General features: G+C 46.0%; 1 long non-coding RNA gene across 1 annotated transcript; it reads right to left on the reverse strand.

Annotated features, from left to right (window-relative positions):
* Positions 1 to 384: 384 nt before the first annotated feature.
* On the reverse strand, positions 385 to 12480 carry LOC120406385. Its single transcript, XR_005599248.1, has 3 exons — positions 12432 to 12480; positions 657 to 865; positions 385 to 502 (listed from the first exon to the last, which is right to left on the reverse strand). It is a non-coding gene; the product is annotated as an uncharacterized LOC120406385 (long non-coding RNA).
* Between the last annotated feature and the right edge of the window lie 318 nt (positions 12481 to 12798).

The raw sequence follows: 12798 nt of genomic DNA on the forward strand, positions 1-12798 counted from the left end.
TGTGAAAAATTTTAAGATTTCATCATTTGTTTTTGTTCCTAATCAGGATGAAAAAAAATTTTTTTTAAACTTTTTTCCACTAACTGGAATTTTTGTTTTGATTTTGACTTTTTTAAATAAATACAATTAAAAAAAATTCAAAATGAAGACATTTCAAGACAAAAAATTGGAACATTCCCTTCCAAAAATGTTGAAATAGAACATCAACAAAACATCATTAAAAGGATTTGTTGTGTTTTTTAAACAAAATTGTCAAAAAATCAAAATGTTCCCACAGAAGTTCTGCTGGAAAATTTTTCATCAGCTCTAGGGAGCAGAATTTCTTGAACATTTGCCTCAAAGCCCTTCTACAGACAGACATCTCTTTTTATCATCACAATCCAGGACAGAGTATAGTAAGGGCAGAATCAGTGAGGAGCTAGTCTGAGTGCAGTGCTTGCCTCCTAATTTGGTGGATTTTGAACAGGAAATCTGTGTTGGAGTTGATTCTTCTGGAAAAGTCCTGTGGGATTTAATAGGGATCAACAGGGTTTATGTTTTACAGAGACAACAGGCCCTTTTTGCACAATGTTAATGTCAGAGTTCTCTTTATTGCTATCATGCTAGGAATTATGGCTAATCTTTGCTAACTTGAGCACCTAAAGTGAAATACCTACATTTATATGTAAGGCCTCAAAGAGACGGATTTTCACACAGCTGCTCTTGTCTTCAACTGGAGCCATGTGTCCTCAGAACCTCTGGAAGTCAAGACATTTATGTTGGGCCTTACATATGGGTTTAAATGCTTAATTTTAGGCACCCAAATTTGGAATTTTGTGAACACTTGTTTGAAGAATTATGGACCAAATCCTCGGCTGGTGTAAGTCTGTGTAGGTCCAATGGGGGGCGGGGGAGAAGGATCAGAGGAGAGAGAGAGAGAGAAAACACACATTTAATAAATAGTATCAGCATTAATTAAAAATAAAATGCAGCATTTGTTATAGAATCATAGACTTTAAGGTCAGAAGGGACCATTATGATCATCTAGTCTGACCTCTTACACAATGCAGGCACCACAGAATCTCACTCACCCACTCCTGTGTCAAACCTGTGTCTGAGCCATTGTAGTCCTCAAATCATGGTTTAAAGACTTCAAGATGCAGAGAATCCTCCAGCAAGTGACCCGTGCCCCACACTGCAGAAGAAGGTGAAACCCCCCCAGGGCTTCTGCCAATCTGCCCTGGAGGAAAATTCCTTCCCAACCCCAAATATGGCGATCAGCTAAACCCCGAGCATGTGGGCAAGACTCACCAGCGAGACACCCAGGAAAGAATTCTCTGTAGTAACTCAGATCCCACCCATCTAACATTCCATCACAAGCCATTGGGCATATTTGCCGCTAATAGTCAAAGACAAATTAATTGCCAAAATTAGTCTATCCCATCAAACCATCCCCTCCATTATTTTATCAAGATTAGTCTTGAAGCCAGATACGTCTTTTGCCCCCACTACTCCCCTTGGAAGGCTGTTCCAGAACTTCACTCCTCTGATGTTTAGAAACCTTCATCTAATTTCAAGTCTAAACTTCCTGATGGCCAGTTTATATCCATTTGTTCTTGTGCCCACATTGGTATTGAGCTTAAATAATTCCTCTCCCTCCATGATATTTATTCCTCTCATATATTTACAGAGAGCAATCATCTCTCCCCTCAGCCTTCTTTTGGTTAGGCTAAACAAGCCAAGCTCTTTGAGTCTCCTTTCATAAGACAGGTTTTCCATTCCTCGGATCATCCTAGTAGCCCTTCTCTGAACCTGTTCCAGTTTGAATTCATCCTTCTTAAACATGGGAGACCAGAACTGCACACAGTATTCCAGATAGAGGTCTCACCAGTGCCTTGTATAACATTACTAACACCTCCTTATCTCTACTGGAAATACCTCACCTGATGCATCCCAGGACCACATTAGCTTTTTTCATGGCCATATCACATTGGCGGCTCATAGTCATCCTGTGATCAACCAATACTCCAAGGCCCTTCTCCTCCTCCTGTTACTTCCAACTGATGCCTCCTCAGCTTATAACAATAGTTCTTGTTATTAATCCCTAAATGCATGACCTTGCACTTTTCACTATTAAATTTCATCCTATTACTATTACTCCAGTTTACAAGGTCATCCGGATCTTGCTGTATGATATCCCAGTCCTTCTCTGTACTGGCAATACCTCCCAGCTTTGTGTCATCTGAAAACTTTATTAGCACATTCCCATTTTTTGTGCCAAGGTTTGTAAAGAATAAACTGAACAGCAGTCAGTATAAAAAGAGGAACAATTCACAGTTTAGATTTTAAGGGAAGTTGGCAAAAAATGTACTGCACATGCTTTCACATGAAAGAAATGCTGCACAATACTAAGTTGTGACACAGTTTAGGGAAACTCATGTCTTGCTGTTTTATTTATTTAAAAAATAATCAAGAAACTTTACATTCCTAGGAACAAAGCATTTTGCAAACAGAAAGGTCAAAGGTCAGGACTAAGCAGCAAAGAGATTTGAGAATCTGAGTCATTGTTATCCTTGATGTAAATTCATTGAAGCCAAGAGAGTTACAACCGGGTTACATTTAACCCTATGATTTTAAAGAAAGTCCTGTTTGAAAGGCTAACAATAAATTGTTTGCACAATGTTCAAGTGTGCCATGGAGTCTTGTCCCTGAGTAGGGGGTTGTTCAGAGCTGCAGTCCCAGTGGCATAATTCCTCCTTGTATCTTTTACAGTAAGGCACTAGGAGGGAGCAGCTCTCATACTCATATACAAACTGTAATTGTCACTGGCCCTTGTGCAGAGATGTGTATTTGTATGAACAAAGTTGCACCAATGCAAGGGGCAGCCACAACTAACACCACCGAACAGAAGTGGATTTACCTGTATATGAAAATGTGGGAAGAAATTGGGGGCAAAGAACTAACAGAATGATGAATTTGTAATTAGAAAGCAGAGTCTACTCAATTTGATTTGGGATAAACAAAACCACTTTGAAATATAAAACATCTATTTGAAAGAGCCCGCAGAGCCTGCACTAGTAGTGGGAGAACCTCACTGACCGCTGAAATCACTAAGAACTGGGTTAAGTGGTGGGACCTCAAGATATGGCATTGCTGAGGTTGCAGTAGAAAGGCAGGTAGAGCAGCAGAGTGAACAAAGGGAAACTGAGTCTTTTGATTGTCCTTTCACCCTTTGACGATTAATTTTTAAGCCATTCCCTGGTGTCTGGCATCTCCCCGCTCTCAGCCACGCTGAATGCAGAAGCTGAGAGAAGCACGATGGCTGATGGATACACTCTGGCAGTTGCCCAAGTACAATGCCATGTCCCCTTGCAGTGGAGAGGCAAGTAGCTTGTGGTATTGATCGGAAAGTTCAGGGAACAAAATAAAGTTGCTGTCTCTTTCTTTCCCTTTCACCACTGTTTGCTGGACACGGGGGCTGAATTTTCTGGAAATGCAAGGAGAGAGGTTGGGTGGGAGCGGGATTATTAGTGGTTCACTTCACCCGTTCCATATAAACTCCATTTGTTAGAATAGAACAGGGGTCGGCAACCTATGGCACGCGAGCCAATTTTTAATGGCACGCTAGGGCCTGCCGGAACCCCAGTGTGCCGTTAAAAATCCTGCCAATGCGGCAAGCCGCAGGGTCCGCGCTCCCGGGCCGGAGCGCCGGGCCGAGTGCAGCAAGCCGCAGCCTTCTCCTGGAGCCCTGCCGCTGCACGCGCAGCGCTCTGGGGGCCGGGCTCCGAGCTCCCGCGGGGCAGCGTTTGGCTCCGTGGGGAGGGAAAGACGCTCCCCGCTCATCTGGAGCCCTGCCACCGCACGCAGCCCCGCCCCACCCCTCAGAGCGCTGTGCGCGGGGCTCCGGATGAGCGGGGAGGCTCATGGTAAGGGGGCCGGATAAGGTGTGGGGGCAGTCAGGAGACAGGGAGCAGGGTGGGTTGGACGGGGGGGTGGTGGTTAGGGGCGAGGGTCTCTGGAGGGGACAGTCAGGGAGCAGAGGGGGGGTTGGATGGGGCATGGGAGTCCCGGGGTCTGTTAGGTGGTCGTGGGTGGATAGGGGTCAGGAGAATCAAGGGACAGGAAGAAAGGAGGGTCCTGGGAGGCAGTTGGGGGTCTCTGGAGGGTGGTCAGGGGACAAGGAGATTAGGGGGTTGGATAAGTTAGGAGTTCTGGGGGGTGCTGTCAGGAGGTAGGGGTGTGGAGAGGGGTTGGGGCAGGCAGGGAGCTGGGGGGGGGAAGTTATATGGGTCTAGAGTTCTGGGGGTCCTGTCAGGGGGTGGGGAGTGATTAGATAGGCATGGGAGTCCGGGGGGTTCTGTCTGGGTGCGGGGGTGTGGATACGGGTTGGGGCAGTGAGGGGACAGGTAGGGTCCTGAGGGGGCAGTCAGGGGACAAGGGGAAGGAGTCTTAGATAGGGGTGGGGACCCAGGAGGGGGTAGTCGGGACAAGGAGCGGGGGAAGTCACCCAGCTCTCTGCCCTGAGCCCTGACCCCGCCCCCCACACCCAGCCCTCTGCCCTGAGCCATACACCCCCATACACACCCCAGGCCCCTGCCCTGATCCCTGTACCACCCAGCCCTCTGTTAATTCCTTCACCCCCCCACATGACCCCAGCCCTGACTCTAGCACCCCCACACATACCCAGCCCCCCTACTCTGACACCTGCACCCCCCTCACATGCACCTAGTCCTTTGCCCTGACTCTTGCACCCCCCACATCCCCAGCCCCCACACATCCCATGCACCCTGTACATCCCCACCCCCACCCCAAGCACCAAACGGGAGCTCCTGCACCCCCACTCACATTCTCACCTGTACCTCTCACACCAAATGGGAGCTGCCCAGGTAAGTGCCCCACACCCAAACCTCCTGCCCCAATCCTGAGCCCCCTCCCTCATTCTAGCTCCTGGCCAGACCCTTCACCCCCAGCCCTGTGCTCAGTCCACTCCCACCCTCAGCTCAGTGCAGAGAGAGAGGAAGAGAATGGGCCAGAACCAGGAAGAAGGTAGGTACCCACTGTATGTGGGCAGGGCCAGGACCCCAGACCGGCAGCGGGCTGAGCGGGTCCGGCAGCCAGGATCTCAGCTGGCAGGAGCCAGCGGATGGAACCTCTGAGCGGCAGCGGGCTGAGCCGGTCTGGGGTCCCGGCTGCTGGCCCTGCACAGCCTGCTGCTGGTCTGGGGTCCCAGCTGCCAGACCCTTCCCAGCTGGGGTCCTGGCCACAGGCCCCACTCAGCCCACTGCCGCCCTAGGTGAACACAACCCCAGACCTGCAGTGGGCTGAGCGGGCCAGCGGCGTAAGATCAACATAATTTAATTTAATTTTAAATGAAGCTTCTTAAACATTTTGAAAACCTTGTTTATTTTACAATACAATAGTTTAGTTATATAATATATAGACTTGTAGAGAGAGAGCTTCTAAAAACCATTAAAATGTATTACCGGCACGCAAAACTTTAAATTAGAGTGAATAAATGAAGACTTGGTACGCCACTTCTAAAAGGTTGCTGACCCCTAGAATAGAATATTGTCAGCTTCCTGTGAAAGTGCCTCCCAGTTCTGTAAGCATATTTCGCCAAATTTCAGGTGCTGCAGAAATTCCAGCTGGTTCTTGAGGTTCAATTGCGGTGAACCTTCATATCTGGTCTTCATAGCTGACTAAACCCCTCCATTCAGTGATATGGAGAGGAGTGACCATTAGCTGAAACATCTCTCTGGCACACATTGCTGGTTTGCCTCCACAGGACTGGAAAGACACCTCTCTTTTCCATTCTGGTAAGTTGAAAACCTGTGTGTTCTCCAGATGGACAGCTTTTAAAGAAGAAATTGATAACTGGCAACATAACCCCTGCAAGGAACTGAGCCCCCCCACCAAGTGCCCCCAGAGACACTGTAAACATTATATATTTTTAAAAAACATCACTACAAGTGTCTTACTATTATTGGCCTCTGGTCCTTCCTCAAGGGCTGCAAAAGTTGTCTGAGAACTAGGGCTAGTGTAGTAGTCACAGTCCTAAATGCTAAAAAGTATCACTATTGTGGCCCTCTGCAGCACAGTGATGTTATGTAGGGGGATTTCTTAGCTACTTTGAAAGGAAAAAAACATACAACTCCCCTTGTCTTTGAATTGGTAGGACCTTTGGCTGCCAAGAGGGAAACCATTCCAACGGGAAGGCAGGAGCAGCACCACAGCAGGGGCAGATGAAGGACAACTTTGGAGGTCCTGCCCATTGTTATGGGCTGAAGGGACCAGGAGCAGTTTGAATCCCTCAGGGCTCAGGAGGATTGGGCTCCTCAGCAGATGAACTGGCACCACACCCTTTTCCTGCTACTCCTCCTCCAGCTGCCGCCCTGGGTGCTGCTGAGGCAGAGGATCTAACCCGCAAGTGACTGGGAGGAACCTGCAAGATTCCTAGGACAACACCCTCTGCTGGGACTCAAAACCCCTTCAACGGGTAACCTCCTGAGCATACAAGCAGGGAATGATGAGCCCCCAGACAGCTCCTGAAGCCCAGCCTGTGTTTGGCCCCCAAATGCCTCACCAGAGACATCCCCAGTTGTCCCGTTGGGCAGTTCCTTGTCAGGCTGAGTGGGAGGACAAGAAGAGGGACTCAGAGACATTGTTTGCATATTGATCAGGGAGTCAGACCCACCGTGTTTTCATTTGCAGTTCCTTTAAAACAAACAAACAAACAAAAAACCCTTCACTTTCAGTTCCAGGCATCACTTTTAATAAATATTACATTTCCTTGACTTGTGTGTGGACCCTCCTTCCTGACTTCCAGGACATTTTCATCAGGTGCAGCATAAGGCCCTATGATTCAGAGCACATGACTTATTTGTGTAACTCTCTGGTGCTGTAAGACTGCAAAGAATTCTGTGTCCCTCCCATACCCATTTAACCCCATCCTCCCAGGTTCATAAATATCCAATTCTAAAGCATTCACCGGAGGGATGGGGAAATGAAATGTGTGCGGAATGCACTGGTAGTTTTAACAGCCACAGAAGTCGCAGCACAGAAAAAAGGAACTTTTTGGCTTGGTTCATGTACAGAACAAGGAAGCACAATTAAAGTAACAGCAAAGACATTAGACATTGAACAGTGATTGAGGTCAGACCTTACAGCAGCACAGCTGTACTGCTGCAGCTACACTGATGTAAGGTCTCCCACGTAGCCACTCTATGCTGACAGATGAGAGCTCCCCACATCGGCATAATTAAACCATCCCCAACAAGCAGCGATAGCTACGTCGGTGGGAGATGCTCTCCCATCAACATAGGGCTGTCCTCACCAGCGCTTCCGACAATGAAACTTATGTCCATCAGGGGTGTGTTTTTTTTCCATGCCCCTGACTGATAAAAGTTTTAACCAACCAAAAGTGCTAGTGTTGACATAGCTTTAATGGCTCCCCATTCCCTACCCCCACCAAACTTTGGGCTTGGATGTAGTCACATACAATAGCTGACAAGTGCTGTTATCACCACTATCAGTGAACAGTGAAAAGAAATAATTTCTGAAGCCCCTCCTAAGCCTTTAAAGAGCTGTCTTGAAGGTCATTTAAAAACAGAGTGATCCCTACAATGTAGTCTTGAAAAGAGGTGTTAACACAAAAGCAGCACACAATGATGGCAACAGAACTAGGTTGACAACCTTTGTAGCACAAATGCAAGCCCTAAGGTGGTGGTGCCCTGTCACAATTGTCAGTAGTTACATAAACTAATGGCTTATTATAGTTACCAAAACATCAGCTACAGAATAGTATGGTTGTACATAAGTATGTGCCAATGTTCTCTCTTGTGCTTTTCCAGCAGCTGCATAGGGTGTGATGGTAACCCTTGGCACAGGCAGAAATCACCTTTTGCTTCCCCACTGTTGCAGGATATGTGCACATATGGCATCCTGGATTTCTCTTGCCCACTGGGAACGAAGACCAATGTACATATGGGTGGGATCCAACTGCCTTGACAGGCAGTATAAGCCAGTCCTGTCTTGTGCCCACTCAGTATGGATGTGCTCTCCTTTACCCTCACACACATGGTGAAAGGCACAGCAGGCCATGCTGATGTGAATGGTGTTGGTCACATTGGGATTCTGATGGGTGTAGAAACATCGCTAATGAACTTTCCACCCACTAGCGGACTCCACAACCATTCTGCAGCTACTCAGTTTGTAACTGAATTCCCTTTTTCCTGGGACATTGATTCATAGAGTCTAGGACTGGAAGGGACCTCAAGAGGTCATCGAGTCCAGTCCCTGCCCTCATGGCAGGACCAAATACTGTCTAGACCATCCCTGATAGACATTTATCCAACTTACTCTTAAATATCTCCAGAGATGGAGATTCCACAACCTCCGTAGGCAGTTTATTCCAATGTTTAACCACCCTGACAGTTAAGAACTTTTTCCTAATGTCCAATCTAATCCTCCCTTGCTGCAGTTTAAGCCCATTGCTACTTGTTCTATCCTTAGAAGCTAAGATGAACAAGTTTTCTCCCACCTCCTTATGACACCCTTTTAGATACCTGAAAACTGCTATCATGTCCCCTTCTCAGTCTTCTCTTTTCCAAACTAAACAAACCCAATTCTTTCAGCCTTCCTTCATAGGTCATGTTCTCTAGACCTTTAATCATTCTTGTTGCTCTTCTCTGGACCCTCTCCAATTTCTCCACATCTTTCTTGAAATGTGGTGCCCAGAACTGGACACAATACTCCAGCTGAGGCCTGACCAGCGCAGAGTAGAGTGGAAGAATGACTTCTCATGTCTTGCTCACAACACACCTGTTAATGCATCCCAGAATCACCTTTGCTTTTTTTGTAACGGCATCACACTGTTGACTCATATTTAGCTTGTGGTCCACTATAACCCCTAGATCCCTTTCTGCCATACTCCTTCCTAGCCAGTCTCTTCCCATTCTGTATGATACTGGGGTACAGTTTTGTGAGCCAAGTGAAGAGTGGAGGCTCCCAAAATAACTGTTGGCACAAACACACCAGAGAGAACCATGTAGGATCTGTGGAATGGAATAAAGTCCCTACTTCCCCCTGAAATACAATCCTGATCTCATCAGTACTCTGGTGTTTCCAATGTATGTGATCATGAACCTGCCTCTGTGGCCCACCAAGCCTTGCAGAATGACTGAATAGTAACCTTTTCGGTTCACATACTCACTTGCCCCAATGTCATGGGGGGATTGACATTAATTGTACATCAGTTTGTAATGTACATGCAAAGCAGTTTCCGCCCTTGAGCTCTAGGCACAACGCCAGTGCTGCTGTCAAGGTTGTGTATATCTTCTCTTTGCAGTGTTCACTTTCTGTCTGCTCGTAGCCACAAGCCTCTCTCTCCCCTACCACTTCCTCCAAGGAACCGTCTTTTTCTAGGGTGGTTTTAGTCTGGTTTAGGCTTTCAGCAAGTACATGGCAAGCTAGTATGCTATAGAGTCACACCCCTGTCTTGCCACACACTCACTCACTATGTAGAGTATCAGAGGGGTAGCCGTGTTAGTTTGGATCTGTAAAAAGAGACAAGGAGTCCTGTGGCACCTTACAGACTAACAGACGTATTGGAGCATATGGGTGAATACCCACTTCGTCAGATGCATGTCACTATGTAGACAAGCCCTCAGTTGCAGGACTCCTGCCTGTTAATTACAGCAGTTGCTATACTAGACCACTGCTGTAAGAACCTATTACTGTGGCCAGCTAGTGCTACTGCTTCTCCACTCTCTATCATTGTATGTATGGGTGGGTGGATGGGTGCATAAGCGTGAATGTGTATGGGAAGGTAGGTGTGTGCGTGAGCGAGAGAGAGACAGACAAGGCATGGAAATTCTCTATTTAACTAATGAATTCATTTGTTTTTCTATTTTTAATATTATGTGCATCACTTGTCTCTGGACACGTATAATGTAAACAAATATGACGTTAGTATATCAATAACAACTGACAATTAGATTTCCCTCATATGAGATAGAAGTACAACTATATCCATCTCAAGCAAAAGCCTGAATAAGTGGGTGGTTTTTCACCAACCCTGGAAGGTTAGCAACTCAGAGACAATGATCTTCCAGTAAGAACACCCACCTCCAATCCCTAGACATGTACATCTGGACTGTTCGTGAAAGCACATCAGAGGGGCTCATGTACACAGGGCAAAGGTAACTAGGACTTAAACCATTTAGGGCTTTACAAATTAATAAACACCTTGAATAAATCTGTAAACAAATATCTTCATTAAAAAAGAATTGAGTTTGAAAGTGAATCACCAGAGTCCAGTAAGACTCCAAATATCAGCATGTTTGGACATGAACAATTAAAGGATCCAGCCAGCTCCCCACTGCCATAGAATCCTTCATCTCTCACTCTACCCCCAGCCCAACATACACCAGCCAGCCTGCCTGCCTTAGCTCTGCCTCCTAATACTGCTGGAAAGAGGTTAAAATAACAACATTTAGATGATAAAATCCTGTTTCCAATTCAAGGGATCCTCCAATAATTCCATGCCCTCTTTTCCCTGATTCCATCCCACGTCCCCTCTCTCTCATTCTTTCTGCTCCTGGAGTCACTTTTGTCTCCTCATTTTTAGTGACCTGCAAAAAGTGTTCAGCAAGATTAGTTTATTTTGGTGGGAAGTTAGTGGTGGTGATGGGAGTGGTGCAGTGACTATAAAAAAAACAACGATGGAGCTTTTAATGGGGGCAGGGCTAGCTTTAACCTTATCTAAAGAGCATCATATTTTGATGAAGGAAAAATAAATTAATTCTGTGTGAATTATTCATAGGTTCTGATTAACCACAATCTTCAATTCACTCAAGTAAAATTTGTGAACGCTGTTGACAGTGGTGAAAGTCTTCCAGTGGAGGTGAGAGCTGACTGCATGATCAGGGCCTATGTTTTCCATTTTCTTTTGTGCACCTGGTTCTGAACTGCACCTGCAGGGTGGTGAGTGTCCTGGACTCCCATTGACTTGTGATCAATGGGAGTTCAGGCCTCTCAACATCTCACAAGTTTGGGCTCCAGACAGACAAATAGCATATGCATTTTAGTGTGATATTAATTTAGCAGCAATATATCTGGTATCTGCACAAAATAGACTAGATTGTGTTAAAAACTTTAGAGCCAACTAAAATCAGTGCAGTGGTTATTTTAGCATAAGAATGAGTATTCAGGTCTGGGTCAGCTGGCTCGTGCTTGTGGGGCTCAGGCTGAGGACCTACAAAAATGCAGTGTAGACATTTGGGCTCAGGCTGGAGCCTGGGCTCTGCAACTCTGTGAGGGAGGAGGGTCTCAGAACTGTGAGCCCAAATGTCTACACTGCTATTTTTAGCCCTGCAGTCTGAACACTGAGAGCCCAAAACAGCTGACCTGGGGCAACAGGTTTTTCATCTCAGTGTAGACACACCCTGAGAGTCACAAATTATAGTTCTATGCCACCCTTTCATATATTGGTAATAGCATATCAGCAGGGGGTTGGGGCAATGCAGAGAGGAGTGCTCATTAACAAGGAAAATGGAAATTCATCACATAAAACCCACAGATGACAAGATATTTCTTCTTAGGATTTGTTATTGTTGTGTAAGCTAAGAAAATCCATTAAAAAATAAAGTGTGTGTGTGTGTGTGTGTGTGTGTGTGTGTGAGATACACTCCTCTGGATTTTCCCTGGGACTTTTTGAACAGCATGTGAACATGAGTAGATGCAGTCAGAAAAGTGACTCTACAAGCAGTATCATTGGCTTCCATATTATTCACTGCCAGTGACCTTTATGTCTTATCTGTTCAAGTTACAAAAGTCAAAAGATGACTTTTCGAGCTGCTACAAACTAAGCCTGGGATTTGAAAATTATGTCAAGTTCTTTTCTGCCTATTACATTTGTGATGGGTTAGATCACAGAAACCCCCTTGGGAGCTGCCAACCGATGTGCCAAGACTAATTCTATCCCTGTTTTCCCTGCCAGCTCAGGGACTTCAGCACCCTGTCTTACCGAGCCAGACACTCCTGTCTACTTCAACAAGGACTCAGAGTCTGAATTACCTGCCCCAAAACTGCAGGTTTACCTGAACACAGCTCACATAAGTGTGCTTGTCTTTAGCACCCAGATGCCCAACTCCCAATGGGATCTAAACCCAACTAAATCCGTTGTACCCTGTATAAAGCTTATGCAGGGTAAACTCATAAATTGTTCGCCCTCTATAACACTGATAGAGAGAGATGCACAGTTGTTTGCTCCCCCAGGCATTAATACACACTCTGAGTTAATTAATAAGTAAAAAGTGATTTTATTAAATACAGAAAGTAGGATCTAAGTGGTTCCAAGTAGTAACAGACAGAACAAAGTAAGTTACGAAGCAAAATAAAATAAAATGCACAAATCTATGTCTAATCAAACTAAATACAGATAAGATCCTCACCAGTTCCAGAATGCTCCCTTTTACAGGCTAATCTCCTTTTTAGCCTAGGTCCAGCAATCACTCACACTCCCTGTAGTTACTGTCCTTTGTTCCCAGTTTCCTTTGAGTATCCTGGGGGTGGGGTGGGGTGGGGTGGAGAGGCTACATCTTTAGCCAGCTGAAGACAAAATGGAGGGGTCTCCCATGGGTTTAAATAGATTTTCTCCTGTGGGTGGAGACTCCCTTCCTCACTCCTATGCAAAGTCCAGCTCCAAGATGGAGTTCTGGAGTCACCTGGGCAAGTCACATGTCCATGCATGACTCAGTCTTTACAGGCAGAAGCCATTGTCCACATGGTATCTTGTATGTCTCCAGGAAGACTTATTAT

This window comes from Mauremys reevesii, linkage group 5, assembly GCF_016161935.1.
Source record: "Mauremys reevesii isolate NIE-2019 linkage group 5, ASM1616193v1, whole genome shotgun sequence".
Classification (NCBI taxonomy): Eukaryota; Metazoa; Chordata; order Testudines; family Geoemydidae; genus Mauremys; species Mauremys reevesii.